The 11,888-nt window shown below is 42.6% G+C and overlaps 1 pseudogene; it reads right to left on the bottom strand.

The window, feature by feature from the left end:
- Positions 1 to 10,982: 10,982 nt before the first annotated feature.
- Positions 10,983 to 11,269, bottom strand: LOC133769554 (small ubiquitin-related modifier 2-like; annotated as a pseudogene).
- Positions 11,270 to 11,888: the final 619 nt, after the last annotated feature.

Genomic DNA, 11,888 nt, shown 5'->3' with positions numbered 1-11,888 from the left:
GAACCAAGCAGTGCACACAGGCAGCATCTGATACCTGGAAAGGCAGAAATGGATTCTACCCTAGAGCCTCCAGAGGGAATACATTCCTGGGGATGCTCTGATTTCAGCCTAGGGAGACCCATGCTGGACTTCTGCCTCTAGAATTGCAAGATAATACATTCGTGTTATTTTAAGACACTACGTTTACAGCATTTTGTTCCAGCAGCCACTGAAACTAACACAGATGCCATAGCAGTGGAACAGGGATGCACCCCAAAATCCCAACGGAAGAAGCAGAAATATCCTTTGGGAGAACAGTGTTTCCCTTTGAAAAGGAAAGTTCACAGTCAACTTCCATTTGAATTTCTTAAGAATATTTTCCTTGGGGCCTGCACTGTGGCACAGCGGGTAAAGCTGCCGCCTGCAGTGCAGGCATTCCATATGGGTGCCAGTGTGAGTCCTGGATGCTCCACTTCTGATCCAGCTCTCTGCCATGGCATGGGAAATCAGTGGAAGATGGCCCAAGTCCTTGGGCTCCTGCACCCATGTGGAAGACCCGGAAGAAACTTCTGGCTCCTGGCTTCAGATTGGCGCAGCTCTGGCCATTGCAGCCATCTGGGGAGCAAACCAGCAGTGCCTCTGCCTCTCTGTAAAGCTACCTTTCAAATAAATAAAATAAATCTTTTTTAAAAAAAGAAAAAAGCAGTTGTTTTCTTAAAAAAGAAAAGAAAAGGAATATTTCCTCATTTACAGTCAGCAATCCCAAGGTAGCAGGTACCTGGGCTGAGTGATTATATAGTCTCTTTTCAGGAATATTCTATCTACCAATGAAGAAGTCTAGGGTAATTTTCTTGACACTGCATAATGGGGTGAGCATGGGGATAGAACATAGCAAAGTGGTGAAGGACAGCTTATTTCCTACATAACCCAATCACACTGTCTCCATATTGGCTTATGCTTCTGCTCTTTCCCAAATCTAGATTCAGAGCTTCCATTCTACTGGTCCCCGGGAGTTTATACAGCAGTTGTGCTAGTCTACTGTCCCCATTATCATTTTAGTGTCCTGCTGAGCCCTCCCCACCTGACTACTCCAGGACCACCCACAGGGCAGAGAATGTTCAACCCATTGGGAAATTCCCAGTGCCCATTGTGCCCGGAAAGTGCTGCCAACTTTGATTGTTTCTGGAATGCTCTTTCTTTGCTGCCCTTTCAATATTCTTGTTATGCTACTCCTGCGATCACTGCCAATCTGTAGAAAATTACAGGATGAATTCTCATGAAGGACTGAATTTGCATAACTTGCTCTTTGCTGTTTATTGTTGGAGTTGGAGGCTAGATTCTGCCTTTTGTGCACAACTTGTGTGCATTTTATTGGAGGTTATTGGGTTAGATTCACCCCACTCATTCACTAGCCTGACATTGCTATGCATGTGCTGTCGGGGCTTAGAATTAAACATTTTCTTTGTTCAGATTTGGATTGCTGTCTCTGCTTTCAAATTATTTTTTACAATGACTCTCTCTCTTTTTCTCCTTCCTCCTAACCCCATTTCTTCCTTCCTCCCCCCCCCCCCCCTCTCTCTCTCTCACACACACACACACACACACACACGAGGCATTTTCTCATTGCCAAGTTCAGGACCCACTAAGACCTTTTCCAAGTTCAGACTGGGTTAAATCTTCAGTATGGTTTCCTATCATGACGCAGTCATTGCATTCTGTTAAACAAATTAATTAGAGGAAGATGCAGAGCCCATGTCTATGTTTTAAGGGAGCACAGATCGTTGTCCTTGGCTTCACTGATACATTGGGTCTAGTAATTATTGGTTGTGGGAGTCAGCGTTGTTGAGCATTGTAAGGATGTTTAGAAAATCTCCAGCCTCTGCCATCTAGATGCCAATATCAGTACTCCTCTAGTCTTGACCAAAAAGAAAAAAAAGTCTCCAGATATTATCAAATGTTTCCTGAGGGGGCAGCATGGCTCCCTTTTGGAGAATAAATGGAGTAGATGATCATAAACATATAATTCAAATCAACTTGTTATGCACCTCAAAAATGGTGAAAAGCTTCAGCTGTCCACTCAGTTGTATGGACCACATGTGGCCAACATTATTGAATTACTTTTTTTCTTCAACAACTATAGATCTGCCTTTCCACTGGATACTACCTGATGCCTTCCTAAATACAGTTTACCAAGTTTATTACTATTCACATCCCAAATAGGATTTTCAAAAACATTTATATTAACTCTTTCTGTTTCCTAACCTTAGAACAGTACACACAAGAGATATCTAATTTAATATCTTACTTCAAATATACCAACATTACGATTACCATTTTATCTTTCCTAGATCAAAGGTTGGGTTATAACCCTAAGAGGCAGTCATTTGGCCCAGAAGTTAAAACTCCAGTTGGGATACCCACAGTCCTGGCTCTGTTCCTGATCCCAGCTTCTGGTTAACGCACACTCTTGGGGAGCCACAAGTAATAGTTCAAATAATCATGTCCCTGCTACCCATTTGGGAGGCTTGGATTAAGTTCCTGGCTCCAGGTTTTGGCCTGACCCAGCACTGATGTTATAGGCACTGAGGGCATTAAATGCTGATGAGAGCTCTCTCTTTCTTTCATAAATAAATAGATTTTAAAACCCCATTCAAAATTATGAATTTTTTTCCATTGAGTAAAATTTTCTTGCCCAGCATTCAGTACTTTCCAATATTTCTTTTCTTCAGCTTACATGTTTCCCCTTCCTTCCTTCTACCTATTTTCCCAGTGTTTAATCAAATATTTCTCAAAATGTCCTGATTCACCTGAAGAAGAATCAATAAGGATTCTTATTAAATGTGAATTTCTTATCTTAATCCCAGCATTTCTAGGACTGGGTAAAGCAGCCGCCTGCAATGCCAGCATCCCATATGGGCGCTGGTTTGAGTCCCGGCTGCTCCACTTCTGATCTAGCTCTCTGCTATGGCCTGGGAACGCACTAGAAGATGGCCCAAGTCCTTGAGCCCCTGCACCCACATGGAAGACCTGGAGGATGCTCCTGGCTCCTGGCTTCGGATGGATGCAGTTCCGGCTGTTGTGGCCAATTGGAGAGTGAACCAGCAGATGGAAGACCTCTCTTTCTCTCTCTCTGCCTCCTTCTTATCTATTCTAACTTGAAGGAAGAAAAAAAGAGGAACAGTATGGAGAATATGAGGGTAAATTTGTGGCTGCAATTTATATTCCAAGAACTGTTCTAGGCACTTTACATTCATTATTTCATTAAATCTTTGCATCTAATTATTCCCTTCATGTACATGGAAACTAAGGCTTGGAAAGGTTGATTTATTTGCCCACAATTTACAATTTATAAGCACAGATTTTCTCACTACAGATCCACAAAGTCAATCCTCAGCAATGACCTTGCTCTCTGCTCTCATGTCTCTTTGTACATCTGCCTTATGTTTGTTTTTTGGGTAAACTCTTTGTGAGTCTGGCCTTGATAAAGTGGTTCAGAGAATTGGACTTTGCGTCAAACAAATCTCTGCTTGAATCCTGGCTTTGGTATTTCTTGGCTCATTCCAGCTGGCCCTAGGGTGTGGCCATCTGCCTGTGGCTTAGAATACAGCCTGGCGATGGAAAGGAAGAGCAGAGATGCACCGGGCAAACAATGGCTGTCTCTTTAGGAAGATGCCTGGAAACTTCCACCCAGTCCTTCTGTTTATGTCCCAGACCTTAGTCCCCTGGCCAATTTAGCTTCAAGGGAAATTAGGAATTTTTTTTTTTATTCTATGTGACCTTGAGCCCAACTAAAAATCCAACAAAGATAATGGATTTTTTTAAAAAGATTTATTAGTTTATTTGAAAGACAGAGTTACAGTCAGATGGAGAGACAGAGAAAGAGTCTTCCATCTACTGGTTCACTCCCCAAATGGCTGCAATGGCCAGAGCTGGGCCAGTCTGAAACCAGGAGCCAGGAGCTTCTTCCAGATCTCCCATGTGGGTACAGGGGCCCAAGGACTGGTGCTTTCCCAGGCACATTAGCAGGGAGCACTGGGACTTGAACCAGCACCCATATGGGATGCTGGCACCACAGGCAGTGGCTTTACCTGCTATGCCACAGCACTGGCCCCAGGATAATGAATTTGAGAACCTTTCTCTACTATCTAATGGTTTCAATGTATTTCCTTTTTTTCAGTTGCAATACCTTGCTTTTCCTCTTGACACTGTTCTTTTCCAAGTCAATCCATGAGCTTCAGCTGAATCTTGTTGCAGACTCCAAGGAAGTCCAGCTAGGCAGAGATGAACATATGATCATAGCCAGGCCAAACACATCCCATAAAAGCAAAGCCTGAGTCCTTGCTGAAGGACCTGGCAAGCAGTACTCTCTCTGCCACAGAATTGAAGCTATGAAGAGGTAAACTGGAACTCTGCCAAATTAAAGTCCTCCCAGAGCGGAGCATGGCTGAGAGACAGGGAGATAGACAGGTCCTGATACCATTACTCAGGCTCTGGGTTGAGCCCTGCTGGAGGTTTGGACAGACTCTGGGTATTTTATTTACAAGAGCCAATAAATTCTTTATTTTGCCTAAGCTAGTTTGAGTGAGGTTTTCTGTTCCTCATAGGGTGCTAAATAAACAGAGATTCAATAAATGGCCACTATTAGGATACTCATCTTTGAGTTTCTCACACTAGCTTCTCCCTTCTTTATATATAACAAATTCTCTGGACCTGGTATTTGGGAGAGTGAGAGAAAGAACTAAATAAATAAGTGGCTGAGACTCAGGCCAACTCTACTGGGTTGTGAGAACATGTTGCTTTTGTTCTAAATGTCCTCTCCGACCATGTTTACCTTTAGAGTCACGATTATGAAAAAGTAGGCCAGATGGCCTGAGATATTTTTTAGAGCTCATCTAAGACCTTGAAAAGAAACCCAAAAGGGAGGATCTCCCCAGTTTCAGTCAGGCTGTGTCCATATGTGAGCGGAGAACCGTTCCCAAATAGTCTCCAAGTAAACATTTTATTTTCACTGATCATCTGTGGCTTGTCTTTCTGGGGATGGGACGTGGTAAGGGCAGAATCTCAGTGTCACCAGATGGTGTGCTCAGGTCCACTGCAAGGGGGCAGGGGCACATGTCTGCTGCGGCCTTTCAGAGAGCAAGATACAACACCAATGCAAGCCTTGATGACTTAGACCCATTTTACTTCCAGAACAGCACTGAGTGGGCTTTCAATAAAAGGCACATGTACTATAAATCTGTGAGAGCAAAGATAAAGGAAGACGTGCCACACAGTAAAAGGCAGTTACATCTACCCATTGCAAACACTTGTAATAACTGTGACACGGGAGCGCACTGTTCTGAGAATTTAACTCCCATCATTTCACTGAATTCTCAGCAGCTCTAAGATGGCCGCTCCTGTGATGCTCTGCATTGTATGATACGGAAGCTGAGCAGAGAGATTTAGCCATCAGCTCACGGTTCTGTGTTAGGAATACATACATGCAACGTAGTGGAGCCAGAATTTGAATCTGGACAGTTCCATTCAGGACATAGGGTAAGCAGCGAGAAGGATCCTCTTTTTGGATGATTCCATCAGCCAGGATTTGCAGCCTTGCTTTTGCGCTTACTTATTTGAGGATGGCTTTAGCAAGTCACTTCCCTTCCTTTAGCTTCTTTTGCATTTGTAAAATGGGGTTTATGGTGAAAACAGAAAGAGATAATCAGTGATTGACACAGAGTGTGAGCTAGAGCTAGATCTATGTCTGCATATAACTCTTTGTTCTCCTGTTACAACATTGTAACCATCTAATAAATAATCAACTATTAGCTAAATGCTGATTATTAGCTATAGAACTGTGAAGGACATCATTTATCTTTCGGCATCTTACTCCAGGGACATTGCTGTTGTTAATACTTCCATGAGAACAAAACCTTAAAAATTAAGAGGAAAATTCTGGGGGTTCAAATGGGACAACAGAGAAGCAGTGATAGGATGCGAAATAATAACAAGGAGCAGAGTGTCTGTCAATTTTCCTTACTGAGTATGCAAATCCTCAATAAAGCTCATCAAACACAAAAGTAGGATTTAGCTGGTGTGGCCCAGCTCCCCTTCGCTGTGTGCTTTTGAAATGAGCTCTTCTTTTTGTTAAGAAAATAAATAACCAACTCCCTATCTGAGTGTCCGCAGAACTGTAAGAAAGAGTGACATTGTCATTCAAGGTTGCTGGCAAGAGGAAAAGAGGGGACACTGAAGTCAACCAGCAAGTGATTATGTGGTGGGATGGTTCTGTTAGAGAAATCAAAAAGGGGAGGTCGCCCGGGGGCTGAAAACACTGTCATGTTAATTGTGCTATGGAAAGACAATGATGTTCAACATGCCTGTGCTTAATTACTTGAAAAACCTTAAGTTCCAGCACTGTGTGTGTGTGTGTATGCGCGCACATGTGCGTGCACATGAATTTAAGTTAAATAACCAAAACTCAGAGGGAGGAAATCACATACTTTCAGGAGTAATTTTGTTTCTGTGCCATTCTGAGCTTTGCTGACCAGGTCAAGGGCTCGTGTGGCTCATGATAGAGCGCCCTACATCTTACTTGTTGGGATCCAGATGTTAATCAGCCTAGCATGGACAAGTCCTAAATTTGAGTTACACATTTCTAAAATAATTTCTTTTAGGAGAAAGCAAGTGAAGATGATTTGCTTGATGCTTCATCCATGGGAGGAACCTGTGTCCCTGGCAGCTTCCTCCCGTCCTGCACCAGCTTAGCTCGGATGGTTGAAGAGATGTTACTCTTGTTTTCTCCTCCTCTGCCTCCCTCGCCTACTTCGTCCCCCTCTTTGCCTTCACCTCTTTCTGTCTTTATTCCTTCTGCCCTTCCTCCTTCCTTCCTTTTTTTAAATCCATTTTTCTCTCTCCTTTTCTTTAAAATATCCCCTAATACATTTGTATTGTACATATCGGGGAAACAATGAAGAGGTTGGGTAAGTAATCCAAACCAGCTTAAGGTGTGAGCCATGCTAACCACTTACCAGGTTTGCATTAAATACAGACTCTACTCCAGCTCCTTCCATTACCTGGGCACGTCATGGCATGCCCATCACAGGCAGCATTCATTGTGACAAAATGAAACACAGTGTGGTATGATTTTATTACATCCAGTGACGCACATGAATAACCGGGAGAAAATTCAAAGAGCTTTTCTTTCTTTAAAAGCTTCCCAGTTCCTAGAATTGATACAAATTTATTACAGCTGATGGGCCGGACTCCTAGCTTTTCCAGTTCCTATAATTTAAAACATCTAAATGTGAGTCTTTGTTAGCAGAAAGTAGACTGAATTGTGAGCCAAAGACAGACAGATCATGTCAAAAATTGTGTTTAGTAAAAAGCTTACATGTAGGTTGTTCTGTTGTCATGTGGTCTCAATTCACAAGGGAAAAAAAGCTGTGGAAGGAAGAGGTAGACTCCTCAAACTCTAATCTCTCTAACAAGACACCCAGTTCTCTTGGATTTCACTGGACTCTGCTTTAAGCGGGACATGATCCTGTTAGTAACAGGCAGTCCCTGGGGGCCACGCCTACGGCTGAGTGAGTGATGTGTTTTTACCTCCAGCATGGCAAACTACTGCAAAACCTTGTATAGCCTTGAGAGGGCTTGGAGCGGTGTCTTGGGAGAAAGCAAAGTTTTTAAAAGGTTCGCTAGTCCCAGGGGTTTCACTGGCTTGCCAGATGTTGTTCTATTTCATCTTAAAAATAATATTTTGATCCCGGACCATACTACGTTTCTGGCTAAATGTTACTGCCGGTAAGCTTTACGCAAATTAGTGTACACAGTCACACACTGTTTGCAGCTGATTCCATTTTTAGCAACGTTAAAGGGAAAGAGGGTTCTCCGAAGAGTTGAGCTCGTTCGATGTGCCTGATGCTGCTCTCTGAAGGTCAGATCCACACATGCCTTCACCACAGCAGGCCAGCTTTCCCTAGGCTCTGGGAAATGTGCCTGCCCAGTGCCTGAGCCTTCTCTCTCAGACCTGGAAGGAAATCAAGATGGTTCTCTTCAATGCTGAGTTTCGTCCCCAGCGTCCCCTCTTTCTGCTGTAGAAGAGGAAGGAGGCCTGACAACACAGGCTGCAATCTGTGTGTGCGATTGTGGGCCTGGAGGAGTGTGTTCCCACCACGGCCTTCTGGGTATTATATTTGTATAAAGCCACAGGACAGGGTGAATTCCAGGCTTGGGGAAGAAATACAAGGTGTGAGAACCAACTGGCATAGCTTTTATCGGAAACTTTATATATTGACTGGAAACTTAATTCACTTTTTTCCTTTCATTGTTTTTAGTTCTATTGTGAAATATTACAGGCATACTAAAAAATGAATGGGGCTGGCGCTGTGGCATAGCCAGTAAACTGCCATCTGCAGTGCCAGCATCCCATATGGGCGCTGGTTCTAGTCCTGGCTGCTCTACTTCCGATCTAGCTCTCTGCTATGGCCTCGGAAAGCAGTGAAAGATGGCCCAATGGAGGATGGCCCAGGTCCTTGGGCCCCTGCACCTGCATGGGAGACTCAGAAGAAGCTCCTGGCTCCTGCCTTTGGAATGGCCCAGCTCTGGCCGTTGCGATCATTTGGGGAGTGAGCCAGAAGATGGAAGACTTTTTCTCTGCCTCTGCCTCTCTGTAACTCTGCCTTTCAAATTAATAAATAAATCTTTTTTTTTTAAATTGGTATGTTCTGTATGAACGAACCTATGTATATTTAGCTACACATTTTTTTAACAATTTATTTATTTATTTGAAAGTCATAGTTACACAGAGAAGGAGAGGCAGAGAGAGAGAAAGAGGCAGAGAGAGAGAGAGAGAGAGAGAGAGAGAGAGGTCTTCCATCTGCTGGTTCACTCCTCAATTGGCCACAACGGCCGGAGCTGCACTGATCCGAAGCCAGGAGCCAGGAGCTTCTTCTGGGTCTCCCATGCGGGTGCAGGGCCCCAAGGACTTGGGTCATTTTCTACTGCTTTCCCAGGCCAAAGCAGAGAGGTGGATCGGAAATGGAGCAGCTGGGACTTGAACCGGCACCCATATGGGATGCCGGCACTGCAGGGAGCGGTTTTACCCACTATGCCACAGCACAGGCCCCTACATATTCTTAATTGGATATTTAAGGTAATTTAAAAATTCATTGAAAAATGGAATTAAGAGATAGTGTATATTTTCCATGAACTTTAGAAGACCTTTGTGTGGATGTATATGTTTGGAACATATGTCATAAAGAGAAACAAGGTGAACACCCAGGTATATGGCACACTGTCTTAGAAATAAAAGACAAATGTGGATTTCCAGAACCTTTGATGCATCTCCAGCTGAATTCGTTTCTCTTCTTTTTCATGTTTATAATTCCTTTCTCATTTTATTGCCTCTGTTACATATTTTATCTTTAAAGAAGCACTGGTACATTTACATGTTTTAAAAATGGATGTGAATGCAATGCTTTATGTGACCGCAATTCAGTATACATTTGAGATTTACGTGTGCTGAAACATATAGCTGTGGTTCTCTTATGTTCACCACTGTATGGCATTTCGTGTTATGATTATCCTCCAATTTATTATCCATTCTAATTTTCATGAACATTGTGCTCTTCCTGGTTCTTGGCAAATACCACCAGTGCTGCTGTGAACATTCTCGTGTCTGACTCCTGATGTACACGTGCAACTTCCTCTGCGGCACAAAATAAGTAGGAAAGATCAGAGCTGTGGGTAGACGCACCATCACCCTCACCGTGTAAAACCAAGTTGCTCTCCAAAGTGGTTGCACAAGCACATCCCCACCAGTGCTACAGGAAAGATCAGCCCATCCCACATATGCATCCCACATATTTTGCCAGCATTTAGTGTTAGCAGACTGTAGCAGGCTTGCCAATCTGATGTGTAAGAAATAACATGTTGCTAGGATTTTAATTTGTACTTTTTTGAACACCAACAAGCCTGGACACTTTTGCTGTGTTCATTGACTGTTTATAGTTCCTCTAGATTCATGTATTTTGGATATTTTCCTCTGGAATTTTTTTTTCCTTTTGCTTTCACTTGTTCATAATATGACTTCAGAAAAAAACTGTATTCTGAATACTAATGCTTTGTTGTTTTTCCATGTAATAATGTCTCTTGACTTTCTTTATAAACAGAAGTTTTAAATTCTACTGTAATCAAAATTACCAACAATTTCCAGTATGATTACCCTTTTCATCAGATTTAAGGGATCTTTGCTGACATCAAGATCATAACTATAACTTATATTATCTACCATACGTTTTCAAGTTTTGTTTTCATACTTAAATCTTTAGTACATATGTAATTGGCTTTTATTAGTGGCATGAGAAGAAAATAATTTCATTTTTCTTTTTTTATTTTAAACAACAAATTTATTTAAACAACAATATACTTGACTTGAAGGGAAAACTATATAGGATTCATTTTTTTAAGAGTAATTTACCGCTACTTAAAGACAGATCGCCCTACATGTAACAGCTACGTACAAAAAAGTATTGTCCTTGGTTTTACAATGATCAATGAAAAACATTAAAATTCTCCAATCAAACAAGGTATGCAAGGATTTTTATGTTGTTGGTTTTTTTGTTGTTGTTGTTGTTGTTGTTAAAACAGTGACAGCAAAATAACTTACTGGAATATAAAGATAAGAGCTGAATGAGCACGCCACTCATGGAGAAAGGGGATATTTTCACAGAACCAGGATTTTTCCCCATTCCATCTCAATTTGATGTCAATGAAAACATACCATTGGCCATTTAGTTTTACAAAAAGAGGAGGGAGAAAGAAAAGAAAAAATGCAATATATATTGTGCACATACACCAGTTACTTTATGTACAATAAAGGAATGGGGGAGGGGAAATGAACGAATAGAGAGAACTGTGCTGCAGTAGTCAGGATGTGATGGAACCCAATCGCAGTGTTCTAGTTGAGAATGTGCTCTTGGTCTGTAAGGACAGAGTTCTGGAGTAAGCAGCGGGTTCCCTTTTCAGTAGACACCGCGCGTCTGCTGCTGGAACACATCAATCCTATCTTCATCCTCCATGTCCAACTGTGCAGGTGTGTCTGATTCATTGATTGGCTGCCCATCAAATCGGAATCTGATCTGCCTCATTGACAAACCCTGTCGTTCACAATAGGCTTTCATTAGTTTAGTTAGTGGTGTATGCCTCTTAATCTTAAACTGCACCACAGAACCATCCTGCCCCGCCACCTTCAAATTATATGATTGTTGTTCTCAGTCTTGACTTCTTCCTTGGGCTTTTTGTCGGCCATGGCGAGCACCGGAGTCACAACAGAGGTACCAGGTCCTCGCCGGACGAGCACACAGGCAGCACCAGGAGCGGCAGAAGAAGGAGGCGGCAGCAGTGGACCAATAATGTCATTTTTCCAATGAGGACCAAGTATGTGTGAATTAGCTCAGCCTGTTACAGCGAAACACCACAGCATGGGTGGGTTAAACAACAGAAATTCACTTTCCCACAGTTTTGGAGGCCAGAAGTCCAAGCAAGATCAAGCTGGCAACAGGACTGGGTTCTGGTGAGGCCTCTCTTCTGACTTGTAGATGGCTTTGGTGGCTACCTTCTCCCTGTATCCTCACATGACTTCTGCTCTGAAGGGAGAGAGAGAGAGAGAGAGAGAGAGAGAGAGAGAGAGAGAGAGAGAGAGAAAGAGGATATGTGCTCTAGAGTCTCTTCCTTTTCTGAGAAAGGAATCCATCCTATCAAACAAGCGTTCATTCTTATAACCTCATTTAACCGTTATTGTCTCCTTACTGGTTCTGTCTTTAAATGCAGTCACATGTGTAGGCGAGAGCTTCAACAAATGAATCTGGAAGCAGACGTAATTCTATTCATAACAAAGCACCTGGCCATGCTGCTGTTTATTACATAAT

This window comes from Lepus europaeus, chromosome 11 (genome assembly GCF_033115175.1).
Source record: "Lepus europaeus isolate LE1 chromosome 11, mLepTim1.pri, whole genome shotgun sequence".
Classification (NCBI taxonomy): Eukaryota; Metazoa; Chordata; class Mammalia; order Lagomorpha; family Leporidae; genus Lepus; species Lepus europaeus.
The sequence above is the reverse complement of the archived record's forward strand: the minus strand, read 5'-3'. Positions and strand labels throughout refer to the sequence as shown.